This window comes from Boleophthalmus pectinirostris, unplaced genomic scaffold (genome assembly GCF_026225935.1).
Source record: "Boleophthalmus pectinirostris isolate CB_2022bp ecotype Guang Dong unplaced genomic scaffold, ASM2622593v1 HiC_scaffold_4, whole genome shotgun sequence".
In the NCBI taxonomy this organism is placed as follows: domain Eukaryota; kingdom Metazoa; phylum Chordata; class Actinopteri; order Gobiiformes; family Gobiidae; genus Boleophthalmus; species Boleophthalmus pectinirostris.
In genome coordinates, this window is record NW_026571353.1 from 19,644,907 (window position 1) to 19,657,264 (window position 12,358).

The 12,358-nt window shown below is 38.9% G+C and overlaps 1 long non-coding RNA gene across 1 annotated transcript in view; it reads left to right on the forward strand.

Moving 5' to 3' along the window:
• LOC129411208 (uncharacterized) overlaps nt 1–12,358 on the forward strand; it is a 244,771-nt gene that overhangs the window by 24,961 nt on the left and 207,452 nt on the right. The window contains exon 3 of the long non-coding RNA XR_008633188.1: nt 9,432–9,474. This is a non-coding gene — a long non-coding RNA (uncharacterized LOC129411208). The remainder of the gene's footprint in view (nt 1–9,431; nt 9,475–12,358) is intronic.

The window sequence follows — 12,358 nt, forward strand, 5'->3', positions numbered from 1 at the left end:
AGATGCTGCTTCAGTCCCAAAAAGCTGTCAGGAGCATGCTGCTGCATATTGACTTGTCTGTTGTCACTGTTTTGGTTTTAGATGGCTAACACCTGCTATTTCCCTACCCACAGTTCCCAGGACCTGGCTGAGATACAAAGGCAAATATATGACAAAACTCTCTTCTGGACTCCTCAGCGTTCTGGTTCAGTGCCGTAATTGGCCTAGGGTGAACATACACTGGCAGTAATGTATTTGAGAAGATATTGAAAAAGCTGATGAGGGAGACAGAGGATGTGTTGTAGAATACAAAAGTTAATAATGGTGGGGATTTTGACAAATGGATCTCCAAATGTATCCTGATATCATTCTAAATTGCATTCCTTTGCACACAGTTTTGTGTTTTTAATTTATACATTTTCTCATTGACTATGCAAGGTGCTTATATAGTAGATGAGGCTGTTTCACTTTGTGTGGAGGATAATGCATGCAGAAGTACTGTTGTGCTTTGTATATCCAGTATACAGCATACATATTCTCCTGCAGATAGCATAGACAACACAGTGGAATATTCCCATACTGTCATCACACAGACACACTGATTGTGTCTAAAAGAGTCATGGGCTCAACTCTTACACAATGTGCTTTTGAGTACATGCATATCATTTTATTGCTGCATATATCACCCCACACCAAGGCATCCAAAAAGAGAACATGATCTATACCAAAACATTAATCATCATTCATTGTATGTTAATAAATTCAGAATTTCTCCATTTACCATGCGGACGTCCATGCGTGCTGGAAATGCAACCTTTCCAGAGCTCATAAATCACACACACTGAGTCATCTGACAAAGTACCCAAAACACAGGCTGAGGCGTGCGATCCCCAGGGCACAAACACACGCCGTCTAATGTGGCGGAATCAGAGAGGGGACCATGGCTTTCTGATGCGTCTCACTGATGCTCTGCTGACAAACCTTAACAACAAGGAGCACACTTTGGAACATGGGACAATAAAAGGCGGCTGAGTCGGAGGGGACTGTGGGATGCCTCTGGCCTCCTCTGCGGTACTTTTTACTTGAGCACAGTACCTCTCTGTCTTTGTCGAAATTCTACCTACTCTCCTTCACACCATCTCCAGGGGCTAAGGCCATGTGCAAAACAACTCACTCCACTGGGGTTGGTCCTTAGTTGTGTTTTTTTTTGTTTTGTTTTGTCTTTGTTTTTGTTTCTTTGACAAAAAAAACAACTTTTTTCTCTTTTAGGGTTACCAAGTTGTAACATCTGCCTCCCACTATACTTATTAACTATTAAATATGTACTTACTGTTTTATACTAAATATAAAACCATTAAGTGGGTATGTCAGTATAATAATTTTTTTCAGGAGTGATCCGTGGTAGCTCACCATAGGACCAATTCTAGTTCCGCATGCCAATATTTTCAGAACTGACAATAGCTTCTGGATCCTAGTTGGCTTGATTAAAAAAAAATATATATACATACAGATTTTTTAGAAAATTCATTGCAGGATTTTTACCACTGTTTTTTACAAATAGTTTAGTACTACTCTACACACAGTATGGCACATGTATTCAAAATTCTGTGCGGAAAAAGTGAGCCCATTTGGGGCTTTGTCATGATTATCAGTACTAAAACAAACAAATATTTTGTATGCTAAGTTGTTTTTCTACCAGTTACTAATATACATATATATTGTATCAAGTTCAGAAGCTCATTTGGCAAACAGAAGCAAGTGAAAGCACAGAGAAATGATAATACAGTGGAGAAGAAGTTGAGCTGGTTTTGTATACATTATGGAGAAGACCCTCTGTAGTGCTATTATGAACATGATGTCATCGCATGTTAATGACCACACTATTTGCAGGGTGCAATATGAGCACCTTCTGATATGCAAAGTTCTTGGCCTACGAATGCCTGAATGTACGGAAATCTAGGAAAATAGAGATCAATAGTGTGGTGAACAGACGGCATTATTTATTCCCCCTTTTTCATTCCTCTCTCATTTTCCTCCTTTTTACCCCCCTTTGGGTCTCTGGATCTTTTCCCATCTCTTCTGTGTTGCCTGTTCCTATCCATGACTCCCCCGAGACTTTAGTAGGACTTGTGGTTATTTCTGACTCTGGAATATGGTCGTGACTAATTGATTCGACATCTGATGGAACGTGTGTAAGGTCTCTTTTTTTTCCCCTATCGCATCTTCAGCCTTGCCATTTGCTCACACAAGCTGGAACCATTAATGTATTGTGCATATATTTATGTACTATACACCAGTGTTTGATATGAAAAATGTGTTTATGCCAGCACTGTCTGTGTTTTTCTGTAAACCCCACATAGTGTTGTCCCCAGTAATCTAAATTATTACTGGACTGTTTGATGTTGTCCTTGGAGAGTAGGAATTTCTGTATACCAACGCATTCCCACAGGTCTCATAATAATGGATTATATGGCTAACACTCAAAATACACCCACTTTTGTATCTGTTAGATCGCTTTGTATTGTTTAACATGTTGTTGAGTTGTTGCACCACATAAACACAATTGAACCCAGAGACAATTTGCCGTGGGAACACATTTAATTCACCTATTGAAGTTTTGCGCTGCCTTTTCCCTCTCCCCACTGTCTTCCTCTCCTCAGGTCTTCTGTCTTTGTCTTTGCCGTGCCATTTTGGGGAGAGTCCAGAGACCTAATGAAGCGGTTCTGATGGGCCAAGTCCCAGCGGTCTTCTTGGAGCTGTGGCAGGCTGCTGTTGATGCCCTCTCCAAAGGACTTAATTGATCTAATCATTTAGCCAAGTGGTCAAAGTAATCAGTCTCTTGTGGGTGCACAGAGAAAACAATGACACGTGTTTAGTGGCTTTGGGCTGCATCCAGTTTTATGTAATGTATAGGAATAAGTGCTTCAAGTATGAACTCTAGTTTTCTTTATCTGTATTAAGTGTTCTAATCCAAAGTTTTTGTTTGTGAGATAAATTTTTCATAGTGACTTGATACATAAACTTCTCAGTCAGGCTTGCGTGCTTTGTATGTAATTTTAATGAACACAATGAACAGTGTGAAGTACCTTACAAAGTCCCCTTCATTTACATCTTTAAAGGTCTGCGAAGCAAGGCTCAGTGGAACTCTGCTCATAAGGAAGACACATTTAGTATATCGTCTGGATATGGAGAAGGCCACTGGGGAATGATCAAGTGTGCATCCCATCGACCCGCATCCTCTTCCCCATTACCCTGACATTTCATCCCTACTTTAATTCCAGGCCTTTCTAAAGAGCAGGTAATAGTGCAGAGGGGTACAGGGACCCAGAATTAAGCAGTTTTACACCGAAGGGTAATTTGGTGTGATAAATGTGCCGTCGCTGGTAACTAATAATACATATTTTAAGTAGCAGCAGTGCAGCTCAGCGGCCCAGTAAAGGTAGCATCATTATTAATGTGGGAGTCGCTGCGTGTTTTAGTCAGGGTTACGGCACCAAGGTCAGAGCTGCGTTTCACTGAATTAAAAGCCATTTTGAGCTATGGCACTGCTAATCAACTCAGACCTAAAGGTGCATAGCTCAGTTATAATGAGGCACCAATGAATTTAAATAAACAGCAAGATGTAGTGATTTATAAAGGCAATGTGCTATCCTTATAGCTCGTTAGCCATGACGGATACTCTTTATTCTCTGGGCCTCTTTACCCACAGGACCCTGAGCTTTTAACCAAGTAATGTCTGCCTCCATTGTCAGCGGATACGCATTTGGAGCAGGACACTTATCCCCGTCATTATGAAAAGTGGAGACACAATACAAGAGTAATGGTAATGTATGCCATCCAAATAGGTGATTTTTCTCCTCCCTCCCTCCGTTTTTCTGCCAATGTAAAAACTACCCAGGAGTTTTAGGCTCGTGAATTCATCACCATATTTTCACAAAGGATTTCTCAAATATTCTGAAAGAAAACATAATCCTTGACTGTGGAAATGTTTTGCATTTAAAGGGGATATATTCTAGTTGGGGAATTCATAGTAATGTTTGAGGGGGGGTTATGAAGAAGAAAAGTTTAAGTTTTTGAGCGTTTACTTCTGTAAATCATTTTTTGCATGAGCAAAATGATTTAGAGGTTTATTTCAGTTTGAAATAATTTTACTTTAACAGTCCTTTCACTATTAATATGCTGATTTAGATTTTTTTCTTATTATATTTAAGGCACCAAGTCACTTTACTCGCATTTTACTTCTCGTAAATATCTCTATTTTCATAAACAGTTCTTAACCAAAGTTGTATCCTCTTATGTAGTGGCCCGTACAGCAGTAATTGCATGGTGCTTTACTGTATTGTAGCAGTAGCCAGCTGAGGCAGTGAGCCATGCCTTCATGCCCGCCTCTGGCCGACCCCCGCCGCTCCTGTTGGGGCAGACTCAGGGCATTAGCCACTTCATCAACCTCTTTGTTGCCACCCTCTCCATTGTGTTTTCCTTGAAGGACCATGCGAATGAAGCGGTGTCTGCTGCTTCCTTGATACAGCTCATTCAGGGGACTTTATGAAAACCAACTACTCACTTGGGACAAGACCTGCTTTAATTTCTACACTGAACATATCCCAGTGATTAGCACTTAAGATTTTCAACTCACTCTCTGCTTCCTTAGATGCCATTCATCTTTTATAGACTAGGCCCATGATAATGTTTTGAAGAATATAAATGCCACCATGCATTTAATATTTACAAACAACATTTCTTACTGTATTCTCTGAAGTACTAAAATGTTGACTCTGCTCCAAAATACACTTGTTTGATTTCTCATGTGAACATGGTGCACTGTGACACCCATAGCTTTCACTATTCACACTCACTCACCAAGCCTCTCCACATTTCAGAGTAATTTTCACTCCTGACACCGTGGCTGTACCTACCTGCCAATTTCTGTCTGGCTTCCTGAATGGGTGATTTGTAAAGCCATGTTCACCTCAACACTCTTAGGATTTACTCAGGAGTGGGCCTTCCAGGCGTTTGAGCTGTCAGTTTGTTCACTGCTCACAAATGGAACGTAATAGCTACTCAGTTAGCAACAGACAACTGAATGACTTCCAGATTAAGGGAAATACAGTGGTAATATAGCAATACAGCAAGTATAAAATATATGATTTGATGACCACAAGTAACTGTGCTTGTTATAGCCATACTGGGGTCACGTGTTGTGCTAATTCCAGCCCCAATATACTGTGAATTAAGAGAAATGAACCAGGATGGACATTTCACACTAAATGTGCCAAATTGCTCCATGTAGAACTGCACTCTGCTGGAATTGTGTTTCCTTGTGATGCTTTTATGTGTGCATTGCATTATGTTTATATTTTCTGTGTCATTCTTTGTAGTTTATAAACACGCTGTGGTTGTTTAAAGGACTGGAGGTCATATATTTGTCTGCATTTCCCCATAGGTCATTGAGGTCGTAACAACCCCAAAAGCATCTCACTAGGAAAATGAGAAGCCCTACTCGGCTCCCCACTGGCGACCGGGAGCACCCCTTGCCCGCACCCGCCCTGATGATTAATGCCACCCCCGTCCAGCCACAAACCTTTCTGCCTCAGATAATGCCAGGCAGCAAGCGCGCCTGACACTTTTAATGTATAATTAAGTAGAAAAAGTCAGCACGGGCTATGCAAATTTTTTAAAATGATAAATGACGCTGTACAGCAGCAGGGATTGATTTGGTGTAAATGAAACTAATTAAGGAAATGTCAAACATAATTAATAAAACAGGTTTAAGCTGCAAAACATTGTCAATTGAATGAATGAGGAGGCATTGGCTCCCATTGTTCAGGCTTTATTTAGGTCTTGTGTTTAGCTTGTTCCCTGCTCCAGAATGCTCTCTCCCCTCCTCGCTCCCTCCACCACCAATTCCCTGAGAGGGGGAAAATAAATTTGCTTGTCTCTCTGCTGACTGTAGAAATTAATTGCTGAAATCTTGTCCCATCCAAGTGTTACATTCACACGCAGGACATTAACATAACTAATTTGAAAGAGCTCAAATGACTGCATAATGGAGCTCCGTCACCATGCATGACAGTGGCTGGTCATACCAAATTAGCTTGGTTTTATAATTGAAAATTTTCCCCTCCTTTTTAATTTTTACAACATTTTCCCCCTCTTTCTTTATCTGACTTTCACCCCTTTCACAGCTTGAAGTATCTTGTCCTGATGTCTGCTCGAGTTTTCTTGATAAGAACAAAGGTTTTATAATTTACAAAAAGAGTACTTGACCTATAATTAGAGAAGAAGGAGAGGTGGGGGGGTGGTGGTAGCAGAGTCAGATCCTTAGTCCTGGTAATGATGCTAGAGACCTTGCGGCCTCTGGGGAGCCTGAAGAATAATGGGACGGGCTATTTTTATTGGGGGAGTAAAGCAATAGGCCACCAGCCACTGAGAAGCTCCACTGCCTGGTTCGCTAAAGTGCGGCGGAGGCTAGCGGGGCACCGGCGGGGGGCAAAGGAGGGTGAACGCAGTGCCCGCCAGACTGCCAGTGCTCGGGCCTGCCCATCAGTCCTGAACGTCAGACTGATGCTGCGCTGTCGGACCTCTGCGCCCCCCACGCCAGCATCTGCCCTTGCCACATCCACAAGCGGGCAGGTGGCTGGAGGGGTGGGTAAATAAGTCCGCAAACATCTGCCACTGTGAGGGTAAGAGAGCCGTAAAGATACAAGGTGAGGTGGGTTACAGTGGGATGATGTAAGTGCTCATTATGATAACACAACAGCAGTGATGGAACTAATTAGACAAAGTACGTTGACGTGATCAATGTAGATTACGTCAACTAATGTTCTGTTTTGCTTTGAATATTCCACAGTATGGCATTGAAAGTAGCACTTGATCCAATTTCCTTTTTACTGTTTACAATTAAGTAGGCCTGTCACGATAACAAATATTGAAGCACAATAGTTTGCTGAAGAAATGACAGACTATAATAGCGAATTTATACCCCAAAATCTATTCTAAATCTACAACAAACAAACAAGCTGCAAGAAATAAACAACAGAATTAAACACTTAAGTAGTTTATTTTCTTCTGTAATGAGTCATAGAAGTTATTCATTCAACCTTTTATGACTTCAATCTTATCATATAGCAAAAAAAACAAACAGAAAGTTTCCAGTAGTCTCAAGAAAATGTGCACACGATAAATAATGACCCTATATTAAAAATATAATTGCATTTGTCATACATTCAATGATAAGTCGAATAGTAATTATCATGACAGGTTTACATTTAAGTGTAAAAGTGTATTGGGACCAAAGTATACATCAGTCACTGCACCTCTGTTGTCAATATATTTATTCATATATAAAATACTACACAGACATAGCCATCCCTGGACAAGTACTGAACTGTAAATAAGGGATAAACATGAATGTACAAACTTGGATAGAAATCCTATTGTTTAGCATGTGCCTGTTTGTGTATCAGCTGCCAGTATTTTGGTGTTTTGGTTTTACATGTTCTTAACACCTCTTGTTTATCATACTCCCACATAGCAATCCTCAGGAGTTAAAAAAGCAAAACAAGAAAACTAAAATGACAAAACAAAAGAGGAAAACACAGGGACAGCCAGTGTTTTCATTCTCTTTGCATTGTGTCATTTTCATTCTCATCTTTATTTCATTATTCCAGAGAGGACACGCGCTTGAGAAAGTTAACTCAGAATCCTCAACTTTTTTGTCTTTCCATGTATAACTTTCTAACTGCCAACTTGGTACAGCATTTTGCTCTTTCTGTTTTGGTTATTTTTTTGTGTTGAACAAAGCTTTTTCCCTTTGTATCAAATTCTTACTATCTTATAATGTACAATTATTTGTGTCTGTATTATTGTGTACCCGTAATTTGTAGGGTCACTTTATGCTTGTATTGAATATAGTATGTTTCTTTTTCCAATATATGATTATCTGCATTCTAATTCTGTTTTATGTTCTCATTTTATTGTTTTCGTCTCTTTGCAACTGTTTACAAAATACATGCTACTACAGGATAGGTGTTAATTAACAACTGTGTGAAATATGCAGAGACAAAATATTGTTGCACTTAAACTTCACAAGGTAAACATTTTAAAGCTATAATCATACTTTCTCATTTAAAATAATGATAGGAAAAGGACTACATTGTGTGCTCGACAAAGACTCAAAATGCATGGACACAAAAAATATTAGAATAATTTAATGGAACTAAATAATAACATGTACATAATTCACTTCCGCAATGGTATTGCTGTATAGCCTTTTTCTGCAAGTGCGTAGAACATGTATTTTATTACGTAAAAAAATATACGACCTGCTTTGCACCTCTTTTGAAAAGTTCTCAAAGTTCTAATTTACCTTGCAAGTTACTTTCTCTCACTTTTTCTTCCATCTCAACCCTTGAAATGCCAAGGGTCACAAGTCAAACATATGCAGCACGGATTACAATTTATTACACCGCATTTGCCTGATAATTTTTCTCTTTTGACAAGCTTAGGTAAATCATAAGGTCTGCTCTATTATATATGAGGGCTTGGCAGGCTTGATGAGTAACGCTCGCTGCTATTGGCTGTTACCCCTGTGGTGGTTAAGCTCCCATAAGACCAATAAGACTTCTCTGTGTTTCCGGCAAGAATGGAGCCAGTGCAGGAACAGGTAGAGGTCCACATATTTATAGAAAGCGTATGCAAATGTGTCAGTGCCACATTGGATTGTTAAGCCGAGAGGTGACAGTTAAGTACATGTACATAAAAGGAGAAATATATAGCCCTCTCCACTTCTCTGAGACACGTCTAATCAGTTAGGCCTCCTCTCTTCATTTCATTTGAATATATTCAGCTTGGACTTGGACTAAGGGATTGTCTCTCTCCACCCATGTATATTATTCCTAGCCACTGAAGGCTCATTATTTTACAGCAGGGTGTGTGAGAGGTGGCCCCAGTGTCTGAACTCTGTGTCGAGGCTGTATTAATCAAACTTCACACAGCAGGAAAGAGTCCACCCACTGACACGGCTCTTCGCTCCACACTTGAGGACAAAAACACGCTGCTACACCACACATTACAAAACCTTGCTTTTAAAACTAGTAGGTATGTTCAAATAATGTGATAAAACGGGTCACATTATGATTGTAAATAAGATCAGAAAAGATTAACTGTGAAAATTCCAGAAAAAAAAGTGAATCGAATATGTCCTCCAAGTACAGTAAAGTGATTTTTATCATTCAAAAATTTAATAAAGCTGGTTGCGTACCAATCAAACTCTAAAAGACAGTCTGAATTAAATATTTTTTTAACATATATTTCTCTAGCGTATTTATGTTGAGTGTGCAGAAGATTGTCATTTAATTTTCATGATAAAGGTTTCATTACCTTTTATATTGAAACGTTGTTCTTGTTCCATTTTTATTTACTTATTTATTCTGTTGTACTTTGGTTTACAGGAAAGAAGAACAGGTTAATGGCATGGGGCAACGACAGTGGACAGTGAGTAAAACATTATTGCTTTCTTGTCAAATGCCTGTTGTAAAAGATATATACACACAAGCTTGAGTTATGATAATGCTCCTTATTAAAACTTTTCACGCCAGATGACTGTCTGTCAGACTGCTCTAATATATAAGGCCCTTGGAGCGATAGTGATGTATGATCCTCAAACCTGACAGAAGTAAGAGAAGAGATAAAAAACAGTAAGACACTGCTTCTCACCGTCTCGTTTAGTATTGTCCCTTCTTCTTACCGACTCTCCATGTCTCTATCTCCAAGCATTGCCCCCTCTGAGCAGGTCGGCACTCTCAAGTGGGTTGCCTATAGTAGTTGGAGCCTATAGTTGGAGCTCAACAACACCCACTTGCAGTGCAAAGGGTGAGCATCTTCTGTTACACAACTGGCACTGTGATACTCTCAAACTCCTCGGCTTTTCCTGCTAGTCTCACTGGAGGCGAGAGAGAGGGGAAAAGTACGTGCAGGAAGTCGTGTAAATTTAAACTGGCAAACTTTCTGATGGAAATAGCACTGACCCCGGAGTGGTCTTGTCTTGAGTTGAAGCATTGTTGTAATCAATACAGGCTCTCGTGGGGATGCCCGGGCGAGGACCTTTCGTTCCCCGTTTGTGGAAATAATGGAGAAGACTGTTTGTTATTTTTTCCCAGACATGGCGCAAACTAGCGAGATATGGCCAGGGCATTGCAGGTTATGACGGCCGGCTCAGGGAAACAAATACAAAGAGGAGCATTTTATCAAGAAGCTGCAGAGAGTGTTTGAAGCAGCTGGAGCTCAAGGGTCATAGAGGGAGAGCAGGGGCTTTCGTTTGACCAGCGAGTCTTGGTCCCTGCTCACTTCCATAATTGTTAGTAGTAAGATTTGTAGTTTAACACACATATGTAGGTAAACTAAAATTGTGCTCATGTTTTTTTTTTGTTTCAGTGTTGTTGTTTTTATCTTTATGAATGTAGTTATCATATAAATACAGGAATGTTTAGAAAATTATATTATTATTATAGCATAGGCCTGTCACAATAACACATTTTGATGTGTGATATATAGAAAATAAAAATGAAAAACAATAATATTGAAACTTATTTATGCCACTGATGCAATAATATTACAGCAAGATTACCCTCCAAAAAGATTCTAAATTTACAATACAGTTAAAAAAAACACAAACACTCCAATGACTAAACAGCAGAATGAAACACTTCATTAATAAGTTTGAATCTATAATGAGACATAAAAGTTATTTATTCAAACTTCTTATGGCTCAAATCAATACACAGCTGAACAATGACTAGAAGTTCTTGACTAGTAAGAAAAAGTACTCACGATAAATATTGACCCCCAACATGATTATTCCATCTGTCATGTATTGTACGATAACTCAACATAGTATTTATTGTGACAGGCCTGTTATAGTATGTATTAGTCTATTCTGTTGCACTGTATGCAGGGTTGGGCAATATTGATAAAAAAAAAAAAAAAATAAATTTGGCATAGGAAATGTAAATGTCTTGAAGTTGAAGCATCACATAAAAAAAAAAAAAAAATGAACAAAGTTAAGTGCAGAAATATAATTTTATACCCTAACTTGGAAGATTACATTGCAAGGTCAGTTTGTTTTATTTTCAATGTGCTCATCCTGCAGCCTTTAAAGATTATTATTATAGACATTATACTCTGTATTCAACTTTTGCATTCCTCCAAAACAAACACACAAAAAATGAGATTGGTGATAGAGAGGAACAAGAAGACACCCAGTCAATTTAAGTGAAGTTTTACTGGCAGCAGAGCTATTGTAATGCTGACAGTATTGTGGGTGCTCCAGCAGGCATTCATTTTGAATGATGGAAAGTGGACATGTCTACAACTTTGGAAACAACTATTTGCCCAATAGGGTTATCAAAAAAATCGGCACTCAGATACTAATTGATACTAAAAATAACAAAACTAAATGTTAATTTGAGAAATATTATCAATACCCACCAAATTACATGATACAAATTTGGACCTTTTGTGGATAGTTTTAGATATCCATATCATAAGTTAGATTAAGAATTGAAGAAGCTATTGTTTTGTGTCCACATTTTGTTGTATTTAAATATGTTTTAATTATTAAAATTGATATTACGTCGCCTATTCCTCAGAAAAAAATTTTGTGCTGTGACAACACTATTATCTAGCTGTGGTTTGACCAACAGACAGCTACTTTCGTCTTGTTTTTTTTTTTTTTTTTTTTTTTGTCCAGTTCCATCATTTTGTGTGTTTAACATTATTACTACATTTTATTTTATCTGTTTGGAGATAGAGAAACCATGAGGGATTGTGGAAGCCTGTACTATCTTTGTGTGTTGTATTCCTCACGGGCCTTGGTGACTCTTCGTTGGCTGCCTCTCTATCTCTGTCCTTAGGTGGCTTACACAGTATCATGCTGCTGAACCATACAAATCCTAAATTAAGTGCTGTGGAATTGGAATTGGCTCTCTTGTGAAGTGTTCCACTTGCACTGGAGCTTAATTTTGCCTACTCATATCATTTGATTCAGTCTCTCCGTCTTTCTGTTGCTTGCTGCAACAACCCATCACTCTTATTCCTGATTCAAAATAAGCTCGTTTACCACAAAGTGTCAGTCTAGGTTAATGAATAATGCCACTCAACTGCTGATGTTCTATGTGCACATCACAGATTGTGGACCTCTCCTCTCTTTTCAACCATTTCTTTCTGCTTTTAAGTCTAACAATATTGGACTCTCCACGCCTTTTCAAGTTCCACTTCAAAACCCTCCTTTTTATGTCTGTTTAAACCTCTTATAATTGTATTAATGGTGTTTTTATTGTGTTCAGGTCCTGTAAAGTGACCTTTGGTGTTAGAAAGGTGC